The sequence below is a fragment of the Euprymna scolopes genome, chromosome 10, assembly GCF_053919585.1.
Source record: "Euprymna scolopes isolate OS-2025 chromosome 10, ASM5391958v1, whole genome shotgun sequence".
In the NCBI taxonomy this organism is placed as follows: Eukaryota; Metazoa; Mollusca; class Cephalopoda; order Sepiida; family Sepiolidae; genus Euprymna; species Euprymna scolopes.
In genome coordinates, this window is record NC_136491.1 from 95,361,351 (window position 1) to 95,388,073 (window position 26,723).

Genomic DNA, 26,723 nt, shown 5'->3' on the forward strand with positions numbered 1-26,723 from the left:
AAAAAATCAAAAAATAATAATGATAATGTCGTTCATTAAATTTCGTCTATGTTTGTTAACAACATCACGTCAGCTGATAATTGTGCTTGACGATGAATGCCCTGGAAAAGTCACTTCTAATCAATTTTTAGTTTTAAAATATGCAAAAAAGAAATGATTTGCAGCGATTTTAAATGCTACCTATTTAATCGTTAATTGAACTCCTTAAATAGAAAAAAATTAAAATAAAATGGTGAGGTACACTCAAGCTTAAACAAAGGATTATTCGATCTGTAGTCGAAAGCTCTACCATTAAACTATATCTCCAGATTATACTAAATCTGTTGTTTTTAGGAAAAACTACTTTTCTGAAATTTTATTATCTCCCTTTCCAAGTGTAACGTTAACTATTCCCTGTAAAAAATATTATTTTTTATCTATAAGAGAGAAAAGTTATTTTCAAGATTAGATTTTTTTTGATTTTCGATATTTATCGGATGAATTTCTGTACAAAATATATCTAAGACCACTACCAGACATATAAATAAGGTTTTTTTGTTTTTTTTTTACAAAGGCATCACCACATTATCAAGGCCCAGAGGCCACTCAAGGATAAGGGTTAAAGAGTGTACAGTAGAAATTGGTCAATATAGTAATCATTAGTAATGAAAATTTGGTAAATTTAATAACTTATATGGAACGGCTCATTAAGAACTTATTTACTTTAGACTTGAACACAACCATATTGTAGTCAGCCGGAAAGCAGGAAAACGGAAGACAATTCCACAGGCGTGCAGTTCTAAGAAAGAAGCTTTGTTCATGGAATCTACGTTTAGGTTTAGGCACAGATAAAGAGTGGGGGAAATTATTGATAGTGTTTACAGCTAGACGAGTGTTTCTTGTGAAAGTTTGGCGAGGGGGGACCATAGATTGAAGCTCAGTCGAACACTTTCCATGAAAATAACGATACATCAGAGACAAACTCGCAACATCTCTTCTGTGAGATAGAGGTTGCAAGGAGGAGAAAAGGACATCTCCTACGAGGCTACGAAGTCTATTTTGAACTCTATCAAGGCAGGACAAGTCCTTTCTAGCAGCTCCTGCCCAGATGTGGCAACAGTATTCCATCCTTGGACGTACCTGGCTCTTATATAGGTAGAGAATAGCATCAGCAGTGAGATATCTACTGGATCGATAGAAAGATCCCACCATTTTTCCAGCGGCCTTGGCAACAGATTTGATATACGTGTTCCATTTAAGATCAGGAGTAATGGTCAAGCCCAGAAGCTTGTCAAAACTTGAGGCCTCCTGAAGACGAGAGCCATTCATTTCAATTGATGACAAATGTGTGAAATGTGTAAAAGATAGGCTCAACTGTTTTTGGACCTATGAGGAAGGAACTCACAGGCACAGGGATTTTTATATAATAATAGATAGATATTCATTTTTCATCGTCCATTTCAATATCGACGACTCTGATTGCTCAGACATCATATGCACGTCGTTAAATGAAAAACAACGACTCAAGAAGAGAAGATAACACCCACACATAAGAGATGCATGACACCCACTCAATATACAAATATCCTCCTACATGTAAACACGTAGGTGTGTGCTTTCTCTACCATAACTGCACCCCAATATGCATTCACATACGAATATAATATATATATATATATATATATATATATATATATATATATATATATATATATATATATATATATATATATATTAACATTTTACTAGTTTTACGGTTAATCCAACCCTTAGAAGTGTATTCCTGAATGTTTTCAGGAATCTAAATTAACACTGGATAAACTATGAAACTGCAGTAAATAAGATAAGCCACTTACACACACACACACACACACACACACACACACACACACACACATAGGTTGGCTTAAAAAAACATTGTTTAACTTTTTATGTGATTTAAGTAGGTATGAAATAAAATTGTGTTTTTTTGTTCTTAAAAGTTATTTGTGCTTTTTTGTGGATTTAGCAATAATCGTGTTCTTTTAAATGAAATTGTTCAAAATTGAATTGGTTATAAATATTGATTAAATATTTTTGAACTCACGAGTTATAGTGTTTTTGTTGTTGTTGTTGTTGTTGTTGTTTTTTATGTTGAAATGTGATGAAGCATTTTTGTATAGGTTTTATTGAGATGGCCTAACAAATGTACACACAGACACACACACACACACACACACATACATACATATATATATATATATATATATATATAATTATTATAAAAATATTTAAATATAAAAATAAATATATAAAAATAATTATATATATATGTTTATATGTATATATATATGTACTATATATACACACACACACATACATATATATATATATATATATATATATATATATATATATATATATATATATATATATATATATATATACCTGAGACAATTTTTGTGATATTTTTGTTCTTTTCTTGCAGTTTTTATATTCATTTTGACCATCCCTCCTCCTCATACTTTTCTTTCCTCGTTCTTGTTTAAACTTTCCTTTCAATTTATCCTATCATATTTCTTTCTTTCTTTCAGTCTTTCTTCTACGTATTTTCTTCCAATTCTTCCTTTTCGTTTTATTTTTATTTTCTTTCGTTGTTTCTTTTTTTACTTCGCCTTCCCCCTTGTTTTCTGTTTCTTCCACTTCTACTACTCCTCATTCTCCATTTCTCTTTCCTTACCTCTCCCTTTATTCAAATTTTCTCTTACATCTTCGTCTTCTTTTTCTATTTTTTTCCTTATTTTTTCCGTCGTTTTTTTTCTCTTACTTTTCTTCTTTTATCTTCCTATTCTTCTTCGTTTTCTCCCTCTTCTCTTTCTCTCTCTCCCTCCTTTCCATTTCTTCTTATTATTATTTCTTTTTTCTTTTTCTTCCTTTTTCTCTTATTCGTCTTCGTTTATTTATTTATTTTTTCGTTTTTACGTCATCTTTTTTATTCATCTTTTTTTTACTGTTTTTCCTCTTCTTCTTCAGCTTCTTCTTCTTTTTCTTCTTCTTTTCTCTCTTTCTTTTTTTCTATTTTCTATCTTCCTTTTTTTTCTATTTTCTATGCATATTCCTTTTTCTTCTTCTTCTTCTTCTTCTTCTTCTTCTTCTTCTTCTTCTTCTTCTTCTTCTTCTTCATCTATTTTATTCCTCTTGATATCATTTGGCTGCTATTTTTCATTCACCATCGTATATTATTTTCTCATTTATCTTTCATTCCGGACTCGTTCAATCACACAAGTCAATTCTTACATATGTTCAGCACTAAGCTGACTTACAACTGATAACACCATTATCATAATCAATAACAACAGCTTCATTTTCATGATTAATTCCCCCAGCTTCAGTGCACAGTTCACTAAAGTGAGGGAAGGAGGGGGGTTGTGGTTAAGGCCATTATACACGATTAGGGGTTTCAGACTATGCACATCATCCTGTTAGCTGACATATTCAATAAAAAACTGACATTTTATTTAAATAGGATTTATTTGTTCAGTTTCCCTAGCAGAACGCTGACATTATTTCTCAACTCACAATTATCCTATATAAAATAAATGAGAGCGGATGCATTCCCCCTCCCTTCCAGAGGCAAATTGGACTCATCCATCCTGAGATGCTGTCTTCCCAGCATGCTTAGCATCAGCTGCTGACAACCATAGTGTGTCTGGATATGGATGCCTAACTGATAATACTCCCCCCCTTAACATTTTGAATTATGTCCCTACCATGTTAGAAGACATAAAGTCCTGACTTGAAGACCCTCACCATACAGAACAACTTGGAGTGATTGTCAGGATTACATCTCTGAGCTAAAAAAAAAGGGTGCAAGGTAAGTCTGAGTCCACATCATCTTCGTTGTTAAAAAAAAAAAAACAGAAGCACAACAAACTGACTGCTTTACACGGAGGACGAGGTCGGCCATTTTTGATTCTTGTTGAATTTCATATTGATCTCTAACTGGATATGTGCACACGCATTCAGAAAAATGCAGATAATTATTAATACAGATCTGAACATATACTCACACATACAAACACGTTCCTCTTTCTTGTCAAACAATAACAAAAATAAAATTCAAGTGGTTTTCAAGACTACCTGTTCATTCTAGGATTTATAGTTTCCGATCACATTCTTTTATCATAAAATAGCTTTATTGAATCGGTGTAAATGTGAATTAATTAAGTTGTGTGTGTGTGTGTTTCATCTTTATATCTATACAAATTACATTTTTTATACATACACCCACCCAAGTGTATCTAAGTATGTATATCTATATATATATATATATATGAATGATTATCGGTTAGATTTTCATTATATAACTATGTATCATAGTTGACATAATAATTACATGAACGATCCTGCGCTACGAAGCAGGTCCTGTCAAGAATTGAACATTTCAACATACTTAAAGAAATAAACGGTAAGATGGTCAACATCTTGGAGTTTGGAATATAGACCTTTTGTCATTTATTTGGATATGCTCTGTAGTTACATTGAGCTTCATAAATTAAAGAATTGCTATGAATAAAATGTGAAATATAATTGAATAAGCATATTTTCTCATAAAATATATATAACTATAACTATATATATATATTTAACTACACACACACACACACACACACACACACACACACACACACATATATATACATATATATATATATATATATATATATATATATATATATATATATATATAAAGAAACGAACCGAGTTATGTGTTCATCTACGTTTCGTCTTTATTTCGAGACTTCCTAAATAAAGACGAAACGTAGATGAGCAAATAACTCGGTTTGTTCATTTTTATTTCTCTATTTTGCCGGAATACTATTTCGATTATTCTCATCATATATATATATATATATATATATATATATATATATATATATATATATATATATATATATATATATATATATATATATATTTCAGATACAGTTTGGTTTAGTAAGTTATATGATCAATTTAGTGTATCTCACAGTATTTATGTATTATAGCAGTGCTCAATAACATATATTTGATTATTTGGCATTTGTTATTTGCTATAAGAATCTATTTTAGATTGTAATTTTAAAAGCTCAATAATTACTGATCATAGTTAGGACTTAACAGCATATCCTTAAAGCAGTTTTTTTGGTCATTTTTTTTCTGAAATTTGTTATAAATCGATATAAAAAAATAATTGAAAAAAAAAAAAAAAAGCAACATCGCCTGATGGTGTCTTCAGTGATTTATAGGGTTGTGACAACAGCATATTCTTTCCATTGTTTTGTACTCTTGAGTATATATCCGTTAATATCGTATGTTTTTTTATATAGACTGATGTGGTTCTCGGTTGATTGACTGCCTCTTACTGTATCGAATATATACTCGAGAGTCAAAAGAATGAAAAGAATATTCTGTTATCACTAGTTGACTGAAACATGCTCATGATTGTATAGCAATATCTAACTGTTTATGTGAAAACAAATAAAAAGTATATTTATATATATTATTTCCAGTATTTACTTCGACAGTGCTCGATACTTAAGTAGAGCTCGGTAGTAAGTTTTGAAAATATATGTATGTGTATGCGTGTGTAGCTTACTTATTATATAATAACTATATTTTCATACTACAACTAAGCTCTACTCACGTTTTGAGCACCGTTGCAAAGACTGCGAAAAATATATATCTAATATCTAATATTACTTTATTATATTATACATATGTGTGCGTGTGTGTTTAACATTTTAAGTATGTGCGTGGTGGTTGGTACACATGTGTGTGTGTGGGCGCACGTGATAACGCATGGTCTTATATAAGAATGGTACTTAGTTTCGATCTGAAACAATTCAATAAATGAATCAGAAAATTGAGTTTCACACGATAAATTTGCACTACTTTATGTCTGTGCTTTCAATTTTTAAAACCATTTTGTTTTTATTTATCAGTTATCAAATATATCGAATAGTTTAAGAGAAAGGTGTTAAAATAAAAAAAAAGGAAAAAAAAAAAGAGTTAAGTATTTATCATGTAAATATCTGTTTAACTTGTTGGTAATGTTTTATAACTAGTCTATAAAAGCTTCTTGCTATATATATATATTTTATAAACAGATTATAGAAGCTTTATAACCATCATGGCCACTATGCAAAAAAGGATCATCTAATTGAACCAATGTTTCTTGAATGTAATTCAATGAGCTGATATGATATTTTGTTTGTTGGAAATCTGATTTGTTTTTTATTTTTACTGCTGCTCAGGATTGGTGAGAATATGGTTCTATTTGTGCAATGTTAAATCTCAGACTGATATTTTTACTGTTTTTTTTTGTTGTTGTAAATAATTGTAATTTTCGTCTTTTTTTTTGTGATCTATAAAAACTGTAGTTATTGTGTGAGCAGAAATCTGAGACTCACTTTTTAAGATCTTAAAAATTGTTCAGTATCGATTTTTTTTTTGTTTTTTAGTAATTATGAAACCGAAATCACTCCATAAATTATCCTGTCTGTATTTTGATGAAATTAGCAGTTTAAAATTGGACTTTAAATTCAAACTGAATTATTTGATTGAAAATTGATCAACTTTTATACATTTGATTCCCACCAACAACAAACGAAAAGATTCAATTATTTTAAAATAAAACCTTTCAAAACGCATTGTATAATATTTAATAAAAGAATTTTATTTTACTGTTATGAGATTATCGTTTGTTCTTAATGTTTTGCCATTAATTTAAAACAATCATCAGTAATTTGGAATGTTTAAATATAAAATCTATACTGTGCCATTGAACAAACGATAAAAAGAGTAATAGATTACAGTTACAGGAAAAGATTGGACAAAATCACTTTGACTACTTTACAATGAATAGAATAAAGGAAATTTAATACTTTCAAAATAAATTGACGGCATTCCTAACGATTCATAATTTTTTTTTAAATATGTCATCTAGATGTATTGCCATTGCTGGTTTCAAAAATGATATCCATAAAGCAATATATACATATATATATATATAATAAAATTCATTTGCGTAAAAACTCGTGAAATAGTTTCGATTCGTCCGTATACATGTATGTATGTATACATATGCATGTATATATATATATATATATATATATATATATATATATATATATATATATATATATATATATATATACATGCATATGTATACATACATACATGTATATACTTATAGATGCATATTTGAAATGATAATGTATTTTTTTTGGTCTATATTTTTTGCTGATATAAATGCACTATTCTAATATTGAGTATTTCTCCATCAATATCATATCTATTTTTCTCTCTCTCTCTCTTTCTCTCTCTCTCTTTCTCTATCTCTTTCTCTCTCTGTCTTTTTATCTATCTATCTTTCTCTCTCTCTTTCTCTCTCTCTCTCTCTCTTTATCTGTCTATCTCTCTCAATATGTGTGTGTGTGTGTGTGTGTGTGTGTGTGTGTGTGTGTGTGTGTGTGTGTGTGTGTGTGTGTGTGTGTGTGTGTGTGTGTGTGTGTGTGTGTGTGTGTGTGTGTGTGTGTGTGTGTGTGTGCATATAAAATTGAAAGTAAAATAACCATCGAAACTCCGCGGATCAAGGACTATCTAATTATTAAGTGTTTTCTTTTCAGATTAAATATGTTTTTAACTCTTTTTCAAAGTGTTTTTTAACATGTTTTATTAACTATTTGCTCATATATATATATATATATATATATATATATATATGATGATGCACCCATAATTAAAAGTGATAATGAAAGTATCATGTATATATTTATATGTGTGTGTGTGTGCACATCTATAAAAGTGAAAGTGAAAGTATCATACTGAGCTTTGTTGAATTTTATAAAAAATGCCATTGAGCAGTGATTTTTTAAAATACTAATCTTTTAAATACTTATTTTTAAATATATTCATATGTGTGTGTGTGTGTGTGTGTGTGTGTGTGTGTGTGTGTGTGTGTGTGTGTGTACGAAGGGCAACAGATAAAGAGATTTACTAATTCTACTACTGCTGCAACTACTCTCAAACAACTGTCTTTACAACAACGTACACCACTGCTACGGATGAAGCCAATGGTGTGGGAGTTATCGATTTGACTGGTTTTAATAATGAACATTTTCGTTTCACTTCTCCAATTTCGATACCAAATAACATGCATTCTTTAGATATGATTGTAGTCTTCTTTAATTTATGTAATAATTTTCTCTAACCTTTCTATTTTACTTTTTGTCTGCTTCTGGATTTTGTGATATATAAGTTTAAAGGAGACCAACCACCTTACTACAAATGGCAGCCACTTTTTTTTGTTGTTGTTTTACCAATAATACTGATTAAAACGTGGAATTTTTTTTTTTTCAATCAGAAAAACTGAGCACGAAACAACTATTACAAATCTAACAGTCTTGGATGGCTCAAAACGAATGTCAGTTTTTTTTTCTTTTTGTGAAGTAAGAAATAGATATATAAGTCGCGTCGGAATGAAAGTATTGGCTGCCATTACGAATTCCTACGAGAGACGGGAAGCTGCTACTGCTGCCGCTACTGTTGCTGTTTGCTCAACATGCTAATTTACAAAAAAAAAATAAATAAATAAAATAAAAATACGACCACATTGTATGCTGTGTGCAAAGTCTCTTTCTCTCACTCTCTCTCCTCCCTCCCTCACACACACGCACACACACACACATTTATAAATGCACACACGTTCGAAACGCATACACATATTCAAACAATCACATTTATATCAAATATCTGTGTTTCTCAGATAAGACGCAATGTCTTGCTTAGTGTGTGGGCAGGTTGGTATTTTGCAGCATCTGTCTTCATAAACACAGTGTTCAATAAACTAATAACAGTTTTACGTGTACACACACTTTAACAATTCGAAGAACGTAAAATAATTTTTATGCGATTTTTTTTTTTGATACTTTTAATTGGTGTTTGCGTGGGCGGAAGTTCAATGATTTTATTAGATTTTCTTGCGGAAAACTGTCTCCATAATATGGCGTTTAATATAATTATATGCAGTTTTCACATCGAGAACATGTCAGTTTTTAAATCTCGGTTTTTGCTAAACACATATAAATCTTGAGATTTGTGTTTAGTTTCTGCTATTATATTCGTGTTCGTTTCATGTATTTTATTGCAAAAAATATTGAGTTTTATTTTTAGGGTGGGTGGGGGATAAATTATATTTATCATGAAACGCAATCAATTTCTAGTGTCTGATAATGTTGCCATTTTCTCTGAAAGTTGAAGCAAAATCGTCAATATAGCAAACAAAAGTACTAAAATAATAGACATTTTTATGGGTTTGTCTCACATTCATTAAAGGTAAATATTTAATGAAAATCCTATTGCAAATTTGAATGTGACAGACCATTGAAAATGCTATTTCAAACTTAAGTGACAGACAATTGAAAGTACTGTTTCAAATTTAAATGTTGCAGACCAACGCAAAGCACATTTTAAATAGCTTACAAAACTATTGTGTGAATCCAACACAAGTTATAAGTACTTGTTCCATGTAACTGTTACATTTTAGAAGTAACATTTAAATTTTTCAACATTTTGCAGATATAGAGTGGATATGCTATTTTGGTGACTGCAATGGTTCTAGTCTAAGGTAGGATAGACTGTGGATGATCAACGACCCCAGTTTTCCTCACACTTCTGATGGCCTATGGCTAAAAATAAGATTGTAGCTTTTATATTTTTGCAAATAAATATTTCAAAGTGTTCAGGTACTAAGCTTCCTCTTTCCTGATTACGGTCACTGAAGAAGAAATCCTTCTAAACTGACGCAATTTTAATTTTTTGTCACAATTCAGGGTGCCCTGATGGGGGATGTATTCATTCCTCATATTAAAAGTCGCCCTACTGCTTAACTCAAACCCCTGTTGGGAGGCAATTATATAGGGGCATATATAATGTTTGACCATATATATATATATATATATATATATATATATATATATATATATATATATATATATATATATATATAAAGTTATTACTTTAAGTGTGATAGAACATATCTAACAATATTTCATATTTAGCATTTGTTTTAAATTACATGCTAACATTTTTTTTTAATAATTGTTTCAAAACCATTTTTTACAGATATAAAACCTTTCAAATTTGATTTTGTCCCACACGAGGAAATTATATCAGATTTTTCATTTATGCACATAATCGCTTGAATTTTGATACCAGCTCCAAATTGTGTTTAAATATTGAATTTAACGTGAAACAACTTAAAACAACTGATTAAATATCGAATTTTAATCAAACAATCATGATCATTCATAAGACAATGGTCTGAAATATTTTCGCTATTCACGTCAACACTGCAACAATGAAATTTGCACGTTATGTTGTAAAAAAAAGACCAAGAATATTGATTTACAAAAAAAATAATTTTTTACTCAAAAACTAACATTTTTCATTATCGAATTATGCTTAAACTGAAAAAGAAAAATGTAACTTTATATCGTGAATCAAAATAACTTGCTCAAGCAAGCTTCTTTTTGAGTCGGAACTAGACAATATGGCTGCTCAAAAAAATGGACATGATATCTTTACAATTGTTCTGCTTAATATCAGTTTTAATTTTAATATAAATTTTGATAAACCTTATAAATACCACGTAGAATGAATATTAAAAAAGATTTAAATAGAATATAATCTCATTTTTATTTAATAAATCTTCTTTTGAGCTGAACTTATAAACATAAAATGTACTTTTAATGTTATATAACATATGTCTTTATTCACTTTCTTTTTCACGTTTGTTATATAATGTTTAATACTACCATTCATTAAAATACATACTTTGTTTTTTACAGATTTCATGTTTTATATATTTGGAAATACATTCATTATGGTTAATTCATTTATATACACGCAAAATCGTTTAATATACATTGATTGCATATTATAAAAACTCTTATGACATTTTTTAAACTCAGTTCTAATGCTAAAGAGGTTTTAAAATTTCTTTACAAATGAATGCTTTCTTTTAGTGTCGAAATTGAATATATAACACGCTTACAGAAATTATTTTACATCATTTTTTCTTTCTTTTACCGAAGATGATCATAGCAAAAAAAAAAAAAGCTATAAAAATGTGTTAATTTTGGAGGTGATAATGATAACTTATAATTATATTTTTACCAATATTAAAATGGAAAACTGGTATTAAAACATAATAAATGTAACCAACGGAAATTAAAGTCACACTGAAATTAAAAAACTAAGTTAAAACATTCTGAAGTGAAAAACTGCTTATAAAACCTACTGAAATTAAAAATGGTATTAAAACATACTAAAATGAAAATTAGTATTAAAACATACTGAAATAAAAATTAGCATTAAAACATACTGAAATTAAAATTAGCATTAAAACATACTGAAATAAAAATTAGTATTAAAACATACTGAAATTAAAATTAGCATTAAAACATACTAAAATGAAAATTAGTATTAAAACATACTGAAATTAAAATTAGCATTAAAACATACTGAAATTAAAATTAGTATTAAAAAATACTAACATTAAAATTAGTATTAAAACATACTGAAATTAAAATTAGCAGTAAAACATACTAAAATTAAAATTAGCATTAAAACATACTGAAATTAAAATTAGTATTAAAACATACTGAAATAAACATTTAGTATTAAAACATACTAAAATAAAAATTAGCATTAAAACATACTGAAATTAAAATTAGTATTAAAACATACTAAAATAAAAATTAGACTTAAAACATATTGAAATTATAATTAGCATTAAAACATACTAAAATTAAAATTAGTATTAAAACATACTGAAATTAAAATTAGTATTAAAACATACTGAAATTAAAATTAGACTTAAAACATACTGAAATTAAAATTTAGCATTAAAACATACTGAAATTAAAATTAGTATTAAAACATACTGAAATTAAAATTAGCATTAAAACATACTAAAATTAAAATTAGTATTAAAACATACTGAAATTAAAATTTAGCATTAAAACATACTAAAATTAAAATTAGTATTAAAACATACTGAAATTAAAATTAGCATTAAAACATACTGAAATTATAATTAGCATTAAAACATACTGAAATTAAAATTAGCATTAAAACATACTGAAATTAAAATTAGTATTAAAACATACTAACATTAAAATTAGTATTAAAACATACTGAAATTAAAATTAGTATAAAAACATACTGAAATTTAAATTAGTATTAAAACAGACTGAAATTTAAATTAGCATTAAAACATACTAAAATTAAAAAAACTTAAATTAAAATAAAGATGAAATTAAAAACTAATTACAAAATATTTAAATATATATATATATATATATATATATATATATATATATATTATATTATATATATATATATATATATATTTATATATATATATATATATATACATACTGAAATTAAAATTAGCATTAAAACACACTAAAATTAAAATTAGCATTAAAACATACTGAAATTAAAATTAGTATTAAAACATACTGAAATTAACATTTAGTATTAAAACATACAAAAATATAAATTAGAATTAAAACATACTGAAATTAAAATTTAGTATTAAAACATACTGAAATCAAAATTAGCATTAAAACATAATAAAATTAAAATTGGCATTAAAACATACTGAAATCCAAGTTAGCATTAAAACATACTGAAATTAAAATTAGCATTAAAACATACTGAAATCAAAGTTAGCATTAAAGCATACTGAAATCCAAGTTAGCATTAAAACATACTGAAATTAAAATTAGCATTAAAACATACTGAAATTAAAATTAGCATTAAAACATACTAAAATTAAAATTAGCATTAAAACATACTAAAATTAAAATTAGCATTAAAACATACTGAAATTAAAATTAGTATTAAAACATACTGAAATTAAAATTAGCATTAAAACATACTGAAATTAAAATTAGCATTAAAACATACTGAAATTAAAATTAGTATTAAAACATACTGAAATTAAAATTAGCATTAAAACATACTGAAATTAACATTTAGTATTAAAACATACTGAAATTAAAATTAGTATTAAAACATACTGAAATTAAAATTAGCATTAAAACATACTGAAATTAACATTTAGTATTAAAACATACTGAAATTAAAATTAGTATTAAAACATACTGAAATTAAAATTAGCATTAAAACATACTGAAATTAAAATTAGCATTAAAACATACTGAAATTAAAATTAGTATTAAAACATACTGAAATTAAAATTAGCATTAAAACATACTGAAATTAAAATTAGCATTAAAACATACTGAAATTAAAATTAGTATTAAAACATACTGAAATTAAAATTAGCATTAAAACATACTGAAATTATAATTAGCATTAAAACATACTGAAATTATAATTAGCATTAAAACATACTGAAATTAAAATTAGTATCAAAACATACTGAAATTAAAATTAGCATTAAAACATACTGAAATTTAAATTAGTATTAAAACAGACTGAAATTTAAATTAGCATTAAAACATACTAAAATTAAAATTAGTATTAAAACATACTGAAATTAAAAAAACTAAAATTAAAATAAAGATGAAATTAAAAACTAATTACAAAATATTTAAATATATATATATATATATATACATATTATATATATATATATATATATATATATATATATATATATATATATATATATATATATATATATATATATCAAAATTAACAACTGGCATTAAAATAATAATGAAATTAACAACTGGCATTTCCAAATATTTTTAAAACCATTGTATTAAGCATAATGAAGTTAAAAACTGGCATTAAATTATAATATCATTAAAAACGGCCATCAAAAACATACTAAGACTAAAAACTGTCATTAAGACATACAGGAACAATTGATATTAAAACATACTAATGCTAATAAATTGATACAAAAATGCGCCGAATTTAAAAAAGCATACTGAAGGGAAAAATTATTATTATAATATATTAAAATTAAAAATATAAAAATATATTGAAATAAAAACTGATAGGAAAAGTGGAAAAGTATTATTTAAATATGCTAAAATTAAAACTGTTATTTAAAATATACTGAAATAAAAAAAACTAATATGAAAGTTAAAAATTATGATATAAATATTCTAAAATTAAAATTGTTATTTAAAATATACTGAAATAAAAAAACTAATATGAAAGTTAAAAATTATTATTTAAATATGCTAAAATTAAAACTGTGATTTAAAATATACTGAAATAAAAAAAAAAACTAATATGAAAGTTAAAAATTATGATTAAAATATGCTAAAATTAAAACTGCTATTAAAAATATATTAAATAAAAACTGTTATGTAAAATGAAAAATTATGATTAAACTATATTAAATTTATACTGAAATAAAATAGGGTATTTCAATAACAATTTTTTTCATTTCATATTAAAATAAAAATATTAAATAAATAAACAAATGAAAAAGCGATATCAAAAAGTGTGCTTTAATTTTTTTAGATTGTAACAAAAATTAAAATTTAAATTTAAAACTTGTATAAAAGAATTCATTACACGTCTCATTATTCCAAAATTTTCAAACCAAATTATATTTACATGATTTTTATTTCTAAGTATTATTTTGATCATGCGATTTTAAACACTTAGGCTTATTAAGAATAAAAAATACAATGGGTTTTATTAGCAAAAAATAAAAAATAAAATATTAAATAATAAAACTAATAAAAAATGTTTTATTTTCAATTAAGATTTTATTCGCTTTAAGGGTGATACATATTTCTTCAAACAAAAAGCATGTTTCCAATTAGAATATCGTTTTGAAAAATCACTGAATTTTACAAATAATAAAGTTTAAAAAAAAACTATTATTAAAAAAAAATGCAAATTCCTTTTGTTTTTTATAGATTTTGAAACTAATCATTTGTGGAGCGAAATTTGTTCATATTTTAAGAAATACCTATCTTAATCTTATATTAATAACTTGTGTAAGACAATAGACCAAAATTTTCTTTGGGAGAGGAATATGATTGCTGGGTATATAAGTACAAATAAACTAATATTTTTATTGATTAGATTATTGATTTGATGCGCATAGAAATCGGAAATTATCAATTTTACAGATGCACAGAGAGAGAGAGAGAGAGAGAGAGAGAGAGAGAGAGAGAGAGAGAGATTAATTGCATTGGTTTAAATGCTACTGTCTTTTAACCTGAGATAACTAGGTCAACTGAATATTTAATGAATATATATTTATAAAGCGATCAGCATCAGATTCGATATTTGGGGTGGGAAGGTGTGTTATTGGTCTGATGGATACCACTATGTCTTATGGAATCTTCAGGAGGTTAGACACAAGGTCAAGTGTTGGTTTAGTGAAAGTGTTTCTATGGAACGAATATGGTATACCCAACTTTTCAGTCTATGTCTTTGACCATTTAGCCAGTGTCATCTATGGAATAGGTTATATTGGGTTTATATCCTCAAAGAGGTTGAGAAAGGTATTAACGCACATTTTCCTCCCAATCTATCAGTAAATTAGCATCTTGTATTTGATTCGTCGTATACAATACAGCTAAGTAACAGTGACACTTAAGTATTTGTCAGATCATCGAAGTTAAGTGAAGTTGAGCCCAGTGAGTGTTCATATGGGTGATTATTTGGTAATACAAGGTGCTATAAGCTAACATTTCAATCAGGTGTAGAAATGAGCACAGCCTTGATGGGAAGTGTAACGGACGACATGCTATCGCCTCGTCATGGAGATGGTTTAAGGCATCAATTTTATTTAACATTATAAGTTTGAGGATCAACACAAAACCTAAGAACCTCTTGAGCTGAAAAAAGAGATTTTGTATACATTTTATACAATGAATCAATTAAATAGTTTTTTGGGTTGTTTTTTTTGCATTGAATAATCTGAAAAAGAATTGATGTATTACAAAAGCAATTTTTTTTTTCCTTTTGTGATTTCTATTTCCAAATTTTTTAGATAGATGATTTGTATTCAGTTTGTTAAGACTACTATTCTCACCTTGGTTGTTTATTTTATAAACTTTGCAGCTGATAACTTGGGCTAGTACAACAGCACATTCTTTTCATTGTTTTGACTCTCGAGTGTGTATCCGTCGATATCTTATATGCGTTTTATAGAGTGATGTGGTTATCGGTTGATTTACTGCGTCTAACTGTGTCGCATATATACTCGAGGGTCAAAACGATGAAAAGAATATTCTAAAATGAAAACATGAAAAGCAACACTTTTCTCAGGTTAATTTTCTTTTTAAATTCTTCTACAGAAATCGCTCCAGACTAGGTATGAAGTCACTTGACATAACGAGTTTAAGAAATACTATTTCAAGATCAAAAACTAGCCAACGATAAGTGTTAGGTGGATAGAAAACAGCAATTTTCCCCTCTCTATCAGGAATATCGCTCATAGAATGTGAGGGCTAAATGGCAATAACGACGTGAAAGTAAACCCAATACCCATTTTCTACTCTTCTTATGACAAAGGGAATGAGAATAATCTACCCCCAAGTTCAGTGAGAAATTCTAGATAGATTTCTAAATTTTGGAAAGATGCATTTAAAGAAGGTTGGAAGTTACATTGGCCGAAACATTGTGAAAACAACCAAGCTAAGAATAGTAGTTTGAATAATCCCAATTTTTTATTCCTGCGTTAATAAGAGTTTAGTATTTGATAAAAAGATCAATGAGTTGCTCTCAAGTTCTACTTACTATGAAGTTGTAATATTTATATCCAACATAACCAAGACATGGTACATTGGTTCCTGTTAGATGATCAAAGTTAAGCAACACTGAGTCTGATCAGCAGTAAATAAGTGACCATTTAGGAATGCCAGCTGTTGTACATGAGAGGGATCTCTGCTCATCCCAGCATTGTTTCCAGCCGTCCTGGAATTCTCCTTGCTACTGGACTCAAACAATACTAGATTAGGAAGACTATAGTTGGGGATTGCACAACACATGCTTCAAAATAGAGTCTCCTTCAAGAGGGTATCAATTGTCTCTTGAGATTGAACAGAAGCCTGCTGCTATGTTGTTGTTGCTGCTGCTGCTGCTGCTGCTGCTGATGATGATGATGATGATGATGATGATGATGATGATGATGATGATGAAGAAGAAGAAGAAGAAGAAGAAGAAGAAGAAGAATTTTATTTGGTTAAATAGTGACATCTGTTCACATCTTTTGTGGTTGATTCTTTCAGAGAGGTTGTTCATCATTTCAAATGAATCCGAAGATTCTATTGTTACCATTGGTTTCCCCGATATTTTTCTCGTCAGAATTCTTTCTAGAAAGACATTGAGGATTACAGGAGAGACCACATGAAGGTTGCCAACATCCTAAGTGAAAGTTATTTTTTATGGAACGAACTGGATTCAAGCTTGGGACACCCAGGTCGTCAGTCCATGTCGTTAACCACTAGACCCCCCCCCCCAAATACACACAGATTGTTGTCTAGCTTAGACTGTCATGACAAGCAAGTTGAACCTGGATGCATGGAGATGTTGATACTATCTGTTTTTGATCAAGGTTTTCCTTGTACGTTTGGAGCAGTTCGTTTTCCTGGCGGATTTCAGGTAAGCAGTGATTGTTCTACATCATCAAGGAAGGCGGTCATCTGTGAATAGCATTTTCATATGTGCTACTAAAACGCTATTATCCTCACTCTCTATTACGTAGATGACTTTGTTTGCCATACATTGTGCATTGGCAAGAACTACCACAGGCAACGGGATCCCAGTGAAGATGCCTTTGGATTTCTTAAAGCCTCTTTAGACAGGTTGTGGTCCTAATCCTGCCAGGAACCAAAGTGCCTAACAGAATAGCTCTGACACTAGCCACTCCCACAGTTCTGCCACATTGAAGATTTGAACTCTAAGGCCATGTTATTTCTAGTCTTTTACAATAGAAAGGTTTGAAGTTAGGTCATCAGTTGCAGCATATGTTTCAGTGAGTGGACACGTACGTGTGCAGCAGACCACCTCTTGCATCAACTCCAGAACACGCCCGGTTATGCCAGGCACTAAGGTGGATGGTAGATCGATGAAGACCTGGCTTCAGTGTTTAAGAAGTGATATAACTGCATGCAACCTGGCTGATGTCAACTCTCTGGATCGGACCACATGGAGAGTTGGTATGAGACATTGTCTGGTGTTGCTCACTCCGAGAGTCCAGGACACTCACAACATCATAAATACAAAAACTGATGGTGGTAGTGGTGGTGGTGGCGATGGTGGTGGTGGTGGTGGTGGCGATGATGATGATGAGGAGGAGGAGGACAACGACAACAATACATACAGTTCGGTTAGATAAGGATGCTTACATTTCCCGTGGAGGATGATCTAACTCAAAGCAACTCATAGTCAAGGAAAACGGACTCATAGTTTAACAAGATAAGTTTTAAAATTGAATATCGTTATCTTCTTCTTCATCAATGAACATGTTTATGGTTATCTGAGAATAAAACAGAATTTTTTTTTTTTTTAGATAAGGATTGATAATTTGTATGACCTGAATTATCAGATTAATGTTCTCATCCTGGATGTTATTCTCATCAGTGTTTCAATCTCTTCCATTAGGTGTGTCTCTCAAAATCGGTGAGCTTTATGTCAGACTTGGAAATCTGTATGCAATTTGAAACCTAAACCTTTCACTTAATCCATGAATAAAGATTGTTCTCGGGAACGGGTAAAAATCTCAAGTAAATCTTAATGGTATTCTTAGCATCACATACACTGAGGATTGAACTGTCATTTAGAACTGAGTATTACTTAGCACTTTATCCATTGCACAGCAGATCCATGTGTACAGATTCCTGAGTTTACCATAAATATCGACAAGATGCACCAGAAGAAGGTCGGAGGTTAAATCGTCCAAAACATTTAAATAAAACTGATGGTTCTGCATTTCAACGTTAATGTACAAGCAACACAATTTTATGCCTTTTTTTTATTGAAATTGTTTTCAAATTTCAAAATACTATGAAATGTAAGAATTTAGATAGTTTTATTTCATAGTATAATAATATTTGTCTTTTTTTTTTAGTTGTATCTTGAATAAAGTTATTATTAAATAATATGCAGGAACACTTTAATGATCGTCTCATCAGTAGGAGGTATGATCTTGAGTGTACTCCACACTCACCGGACAATGACCTTTCCTATGGATTCTTATCTGTGGAATCATCATCATCATCATCATCATCATCATCATCATCATCATCATCATCATCATCATCATCATCATCACCATCACCATCAGCAGCAGCAACAGCATAATCATCATCTTGCTTAACGACTTATCCACTTACTAGCGGGTGACCCCTTAAAGCAATTTTAGCCAGCTAAAGACCCATAAAAGAACGGTCCGTAAAAAATCCAAACATTTGAGGCCCCTAGTGCTGCTCCGCGACTTTTAGTTTCGGAGGAGATAGAGTGTGAAAATATGGTGACAGACAGACAAACCGACAGACAGGCTTATATCAGATTATACATTAGATTATTACAAGAGCTGTAAAAAGTTGGTAAGAACACACTTGCATACTCTCACTCACAGAGTGATTTATAGGTTGCTTGATAAGAACACCGTTTACATGACTAAGGCAACTTCCTTTTCCAATTAAATCTTATCCCACCTTTTTATAAAAAGTCCAAGTAGAAACGTCTACGTTACCAGACAGTGTATTCCTTTTCTCGTCTCCAGCCTCTAGACGAGATGGAAAAGCCTGAACCAACATATTTTGTATTCTTGCTTTCATGAACCTTGGACTATATTTGTTATGTCGATGGAACTGTATTAATAATAAAAAAAAATGATTATTACTAAGAAATTACAAAATGGCTGCCGTTGTATGTTTTTTTTTTAATATCATTGTTAAATCCAAAAGAAAATAGTATATTGTATTCAATCATACAGACACCAACTCTCCATAATAGTATTTATTTATTTTTTACTAAGGTGTCACCGCTTATCAAGGCCCAAAGGCTACTCGAGGAGAAGTGTTAAATGTGTATCAGGTGAACGATGAGGCAACATCGTGATGATTGGTAATGATGATGGACACTGGGAAGAACTTGGTTATTTCATAGAGTAGCTCAACAAGAATTTGTTTACATTGGACTTGAAAACGACCATGTCGTAGTCGGCTGAGAAGCAGCATTTTAAATGGTAGATGGAGAAGTTTATCTTTATAGCCCAACTTGATTACTTGTCGTCTTAACATCCAGCAAGGCCAGAAGGATAGAAATTAACTCAACTAAATTTTTCTTTGCACAAAAAGTTTTAAAGCTCATCTACAAAACTGTGATCCCAACACATTCTAACTGAGTTTATTCAATGTCTCTACAAATCTATTATCTGACCTTATATGGAGTACTATGGTCACATTTGGGTTGGTGAATCTTTGACTCATTTAAGGACTCTTAATAACATGCAAAAATATTATTGTAATTAGTTTGGCTTCACTTTTTCTTTTCTGTTCCTCTGTCTCATAGATGTGATATTGCTAGTCTCAGTCTTTCATCCAAACCTTATTTCCTATTTTTTTTTTTACAAACAGTCGAAGTTAAAACGTCTATGCTACCAGATATTATGTTTCATTTCAAGTCTCCAGCTATAACTTGACTAAACGAGACTAAAAATCCTGGCTCAACTTATTTTGTATTCCTGTTTTTATAAATCTTAGCAGACCATATTCGTAGTGTTAACGGAACTGTATTAATAAAATTGATTTAAATAGTCGATAGAGAAGTTAGTCCTTATAAGCCAACTTGATAATCCGTTTTCTTCCTATGCAGCAAGGCCAGAAGGATTCGAGTTTTGCTGAACCAACCTTTTTCCCCTCACATAACAAGCTCTAAATCTGATTCACAAAACGGTGATCCTGGCATCTCCTCACAACTCTTCCAAACATTGGAGGTTCTGGTAGCCTGGAAACGTTCGTTCCAGAGATATCAGCTTTGAGCTCACTATTCTTATTGAAGAGGGTGAAGGATTGACATTGACTTTAGATAATTCAAGTCTTTTGTTCAATGTTTTCGATTCTCATAATCCTTAACGATTACGTCAATACCACTAATCCGATGTTGATAATTGCTAAACTCTCATTAACGGCTTTGAACTCACAATGTTTATTTTGTAGAACAAACTAATTTGTGATTTTCATTATTTTAATTGTTGGTATTAGTTCTTAAATCATCATCATCATCATCTGGTTTCACGTCTCCATCAAATCGATGAGTCTTTCATAGTGGAGACGTTCATTATTTTGATAAGTAAGCTCTTAAGACTGACTTTCACTCTGAACCTTGAATAAAAGACATGTATCTAGTCTGCTGCTACGGTTGTTACAAAAAAAAATGGTTGGATCACTCTACTGCTCCAGAAAGTAGTAGACGACTTCAAAGTCAATTCTCTACCTTTATAAGTCAAATACCCCCTAAAATGGAATACTGCTGTCACAATTGGGGAGGTGCTACAGAGTACTCTTTTCTGCTTTGACAGAATCGACTTCGAAATCTAGGAAGTGTGTGTGTGTGGGGGGGGGTCGATCTCTTTTTCCTATAATCCCTTTTTCACAAGAAAGACGTTGCTACTGTTTTCTCTCTCTTTCTCTCTCTTTATATATATATGTGTGTGTGTGGGGTATGTGTGTGATGTTATTTCCATGGAAGTTGCTCGACTGAGCTCTAATGTCTTGTCCCTTCCTATAAAACATTCACAGCAATACTCATCTAGCTACAACCACTGTAAAAAAATGTTCCTTTCCTTCCCTGTGCACCTAAAAGTAAACAGAACTTTAATTTAAAAAAATGTTTCTTTTCAAGAACTTCCCATCTATGGAATACAATACCATGAGGCTGCCCCGCAACTGACTACAACATAGTCGTTTTCAAGTCTAATGTTAACAAATTCTTATCAAGCTGTCCTCTTAAATAATCAACTTCTAAACACTTACCTCAAACACTTTCAAATCTTTTAAAGGTGTTATCCATCACTCACTAAAAATCTCATTAACTTTTATCCTCAAGTGGCCTTTGGGCCTTGGTAAGTGGTGACTCATTAATATGAAATAGATTGTAGTCTTGGTTCTAGATTTTCAGATTATCTTGGATTAGCTCTTCCATTGTTCCCTCAGTCCTTCAGTTTGCTCAGATGCATTAATGGATTCTTCCAGCGCTATGTTTCACATGACCAAACTAATGCAGGATCTTCAAAAAAATGTCTGCAAACCACCATCATAATCATAATCAGTTTTGAGATGTAGCTAAGGAGTTAACCTATGCAGCATCTTAGAAAAGCTGTTAAGATCCACACTGACAATAAAAACATGTTTGAATAAAGTGTAGTATCTGTCCTGATGCTACACTTCAATTTATTTTTGTTCTCGGTTAGTGGAGGAGAAATCCTTCATGACAGAGACAAGTTTTATTTTTGTTCCTTTCTCCTTATTAAAAACTGACCTGCCGGTCCTGGATATGACCTTAAACTATATCCAGTGGTGAGGCCCCAGCTTGTGGGCTTTGGGGAGTGTGGGGCCACCCTTTAATTTCCATTGCATCCAGGTCCACTCTGACCCGGAGTGGTAGTACCTGTTAGGGTCCCCACTATGGGTTGAATAGAAACCGACTTGAAAACAACAAATATATTCTATTAAAACAATTTTTCTTCAAAATCTTTGGATTCGGCATTAAATAACCTGAAAAGGGTTGATATGCCGTAAAACAAAAACAACCAACCAACCAACTAACTCTGCCCTCGTGGAGAGGCAAGCAAATAGGAACGTGATACATACAGACCTGACGTCCGTCCTCTATTTCAAGAAAACCCATCTTTATACATACCTCTAACTCCGTATGATTATAAGAGCAGCCACCTTTATTCCCTTTCCCTATTATTCTCTCGATATTAAAGGCACATCTCTGCATATGGATACACATACTGAACACATACCTACCATGGCAAACATGTTAACAACCTTACATACCACCTATATATCTACGATGTGATATCCACAATCTTCTTCATCTATCGCATGAATTACTATAGTTCTCCTATCTCCCTCCCACCACGTTTTCAATGTATTACCCTTTTCCTCTCACGCCCCATTTTTTCGCTCCTAATATAGTTATAGCTAGACGTCGCGTCTCTAATATGTTACCTAGCACCTTCTGTCCTCTTCTGATGAGAAGTAGTAGGCTTCGAAATACCTAGTTGTAAAGATCTTACTTATTCTACACCTCTAACTGATGTAATTCTCCCTACTTAATAAACGATTAAATTTATATGCATTAGTATATGTCTTTTTTATTGTCGTTCTTTTATTTTTTATCTTCTATATAAGCTCCACCTCAATTTGTTGAGCTTTGCAATCTCGACAAGTAACCTCTTAAAGAATTTCCCTGATTCTTTCTGGCTCTTTCCATATATATATATATATATATATATATATATATATATATATATATATATATATATATATATATATATATATATATATATATATTCATTATTAGATTACTGTTTTAAAAAAAAAACAGTAATTTTATAAATTACGGATTACTATTTTTAAAAATAATAAATAAATAAATAAAAAAATATGTCCAAATAAAAAATGGGCGACGTTCTAAGAAAAACACTGGATCCCCGAGGCGGAGACGTTAACCTTAATATCGTTTAAAAAATCAACAACAAAAACCATATATATATATATATATATATATATATATATATATATTCTAATTATTATTATTATTATTATTATTAATATTATTTCATGTCTCCACGTACAATTTTATAAGTAGATATAATATTTCATGCATAGATTGTCAAATCACAGAAATAAGAAAACATACACAAATTAAAACAATTTCGCCTTTTAATTCACCAAAATCTAAACAAAGAAAGGTGAATAGAAGTCAACCTAACCTTTGAAAAGTTTAACAATTGGCTAAGAAAACATAGTCAGCAATAAAAAAAAAAACATTTATATATAAAAACACGTCCCATGAATTAAAGTCTGATGAGTCCTTATGAGGATAAAACACGAAAAATTCTGTGTAACTTACTTGCCATATATATTTTCATAACTTACCATATATATATATATATATATATATATATATATATATATATATATATATATATATATATATATATATAAGATTTCTTGTTTATTGATTTATTTTTATTAGCGATTCTGTGGTCTTTAATTTTTACACTCACCTGAGTTACCTGCCCTTTATTTATTAATGTCATCCTTTTTATTTGGGATATATTTCTGGTTATTATTATTAATTTTATTTATTAAACATTTGAATATTTTATTCAAACAAATATTTAATTAATATATTCATTTAATCAAAAATATATATATATATATATATATATATATATATATATATATATATATATATATATATATATATATAGTAAGTTATAAAATATATATGGCGATTAAGCTACACTGAATATTCCGCGTTTCATCCACTCTAGGACTCTTCAGGCTTATGCGCGAATTTTGTGGTTGTTTGTCGTTTTTATATAAAAACGACAAACAACCACAAAATTCGCGCAATATTCGCGGAATATTCAGTGTAGCTTAATCGCCATACATATTTTATAACTTACTAACTAGCTCTACCTACGTATTGAGCACTTTTGAAGTGAATACTTAAAGTTTACGCATAAATTTATACTTTCGTATATTAATTTTATGTGAGTAAATTAAGTAGTTATATATATATATATATATATATATATATATATATATATATATATATATATATATATATATATATATACACAAAATTACAATTAGTCAAAAGTTATTTTATGCGTGGAAATGTTCATTTGAAATATTCCCTTCGCAGATTGCAAAATGTTCGAAATGAGAAAAGTTATGAGTGTTAGAGATAAATGTGTGCATATGTTTGGCCATTGTCAGCGTGCATATGAACACAACAGTGTGAGAGAATTAAGCATTGTGTGCGAATTGCTTTTGTCAGTGTACATATGCATATGACAGTATGTGCGTGAGTTGAGATTATGATTATCTCCCCCCTTGCCCAACAGCTGTATAGTGTTCGCACATTATGGAGAAAAGTATTAAAGAGAGCTGATTTTAAAGATAAAATCCAGGGCATTGTAGCCATTTATGACGCAACTAGTTAACACTAAAAATTCTGGCCTTAAATGCTCAGGCATCCAATGGGAATTAGTCATTTTTATTTTAGGCACTGAATGTAATTTTGAGCGCATGATGTTTGGTAGAAGTAGCTGAATTTTGAAATTAAATATATTTTCCCTTACAGATTAGTACAGATAGCATAAATACGCGCTAAGAGTCTTAAATAAGTTGCCATGGTCGAAATGGGTAATTTTTACTCTTAGGTGCCGAAAATGATTTCGGGCATATGAATTGATTTGGACTTGCGGCAGACGTAGTTGAAAACTACATCACTTGATCCCTATCGTTGCTTTTTTTTGTAAATATTTCTGTGTGAGTCGATTGTGCACATTTTTTTGTTGTTTGGGTTTTTTGTTTTTGTTTTTGTTTTCAGATATATATTTTGGGTCTGCGACTTGTGTATTTCCGCAATTAGGATTGGTATATGTCTCAATTCTTTGACACCCTTCAGATTAAACAAAACTTGAAGATATTTATCAATATGCGAAATTGTAATGAGAAACGTGATCATTGTGTGCTCGTTTTGTCGTTGAAAATAAGAAAAGGGTGTGTCTATGTTATTTTTTTTTTGTATCTTTTTAGTTATTATTATTATTATTATTATTATTATTATTATTATTATTATTATATACGAGTTTATGGTGACATTATTATTGTAAAAAGCAAAATGAAAAGGAAAGAGTAAGCTAAACTGATGGAGACACAAAGAGAGCAGCTTAGACAAGCTAGTGATTATTCCTATATATATATATATATATATATATATATATATATATATATATATATATATATATATATATAGTAAGTTATGAAATATATATGGCGATTAAGCTACACTGAATATTGCGCGTTTCATCCACTCTAGGATTCTTCAGGCTTATACAAGAATGTGTGGTTGTCTCGAGTTTTTACATATGCACCTTCTATTTAGTTAGCCAATCAGCTTTCTAGTATCCACCGCACCCTTTCTAATTAGCCAATGAGCAGGCACTTACAGGACAAAGGCCCAGTTGATCTCCGGTTGACCGTTCCTTTGTGTGTGCTATTTAGCATAGATATCTAGTGTCTTAACCTGTTTTAAATCTAGCTTAATTATTTTTTTATATGTTAGTTTAAATATATATATATATATATATATATATATATATATATATATATATATATATATATATATATATATATATGTTAAATAAACTTGACAAGCTTCTGGGTTTGACCTTTACTCCTGATCTGAAATGGAACACGTACATAAGGTCTATTGCCAAGGATGCTGGGAAAATGGTGGGATCCTTCTACCGCTCCAGAAGATATCTCACTACTGATGCAATTCTCTATCTGTATAAAAGCCAAGTACGTCCAAGGATGGAGTACTGCTGCCACATCTGGGCAGGAGCTGCTAAAAATAGCCTATCCTACCTTGACAGAGTACAAAATAGACTTTGTGGTTTAGTGGGGATGCCCTTTTCTCTTCCCTGCAACCTCTCTCTCACAGAA

The 26,723-nt window shown here is 29.6% G+C and overlaps 1 protein-coding gene across 8 annotated transcripts in view; it reads left to right on the plus strand.

Moving 5' to 3' along the window:
* Window positions 1-3,348: 3,348 nt before the first annotated feature.
* LOC145286150 (synaptotagmin-1-like) overlaps window positions 3,349-26,723 on the plus strand; it is a 285,233-nt gene continuing 261,858 nt past the window's right edge. For 2 of the 8 annotated variants that reach the window (XM_080134880.1, XM_080134881.1), the window contains exon 1: window positions 3,588-3,832. The gene's annotated coding sequence lies outside the window, so the exon portion shown is untranslated. Of the gene's footprint in view, window positions 3,833-26,723 lie in introns of all 8 variants that reach the window. The other 6 variants (XM_080134892.1, XM_080134891.1, XM_080134885.1 and 3 more) reach the window with 6 other exon arrangements.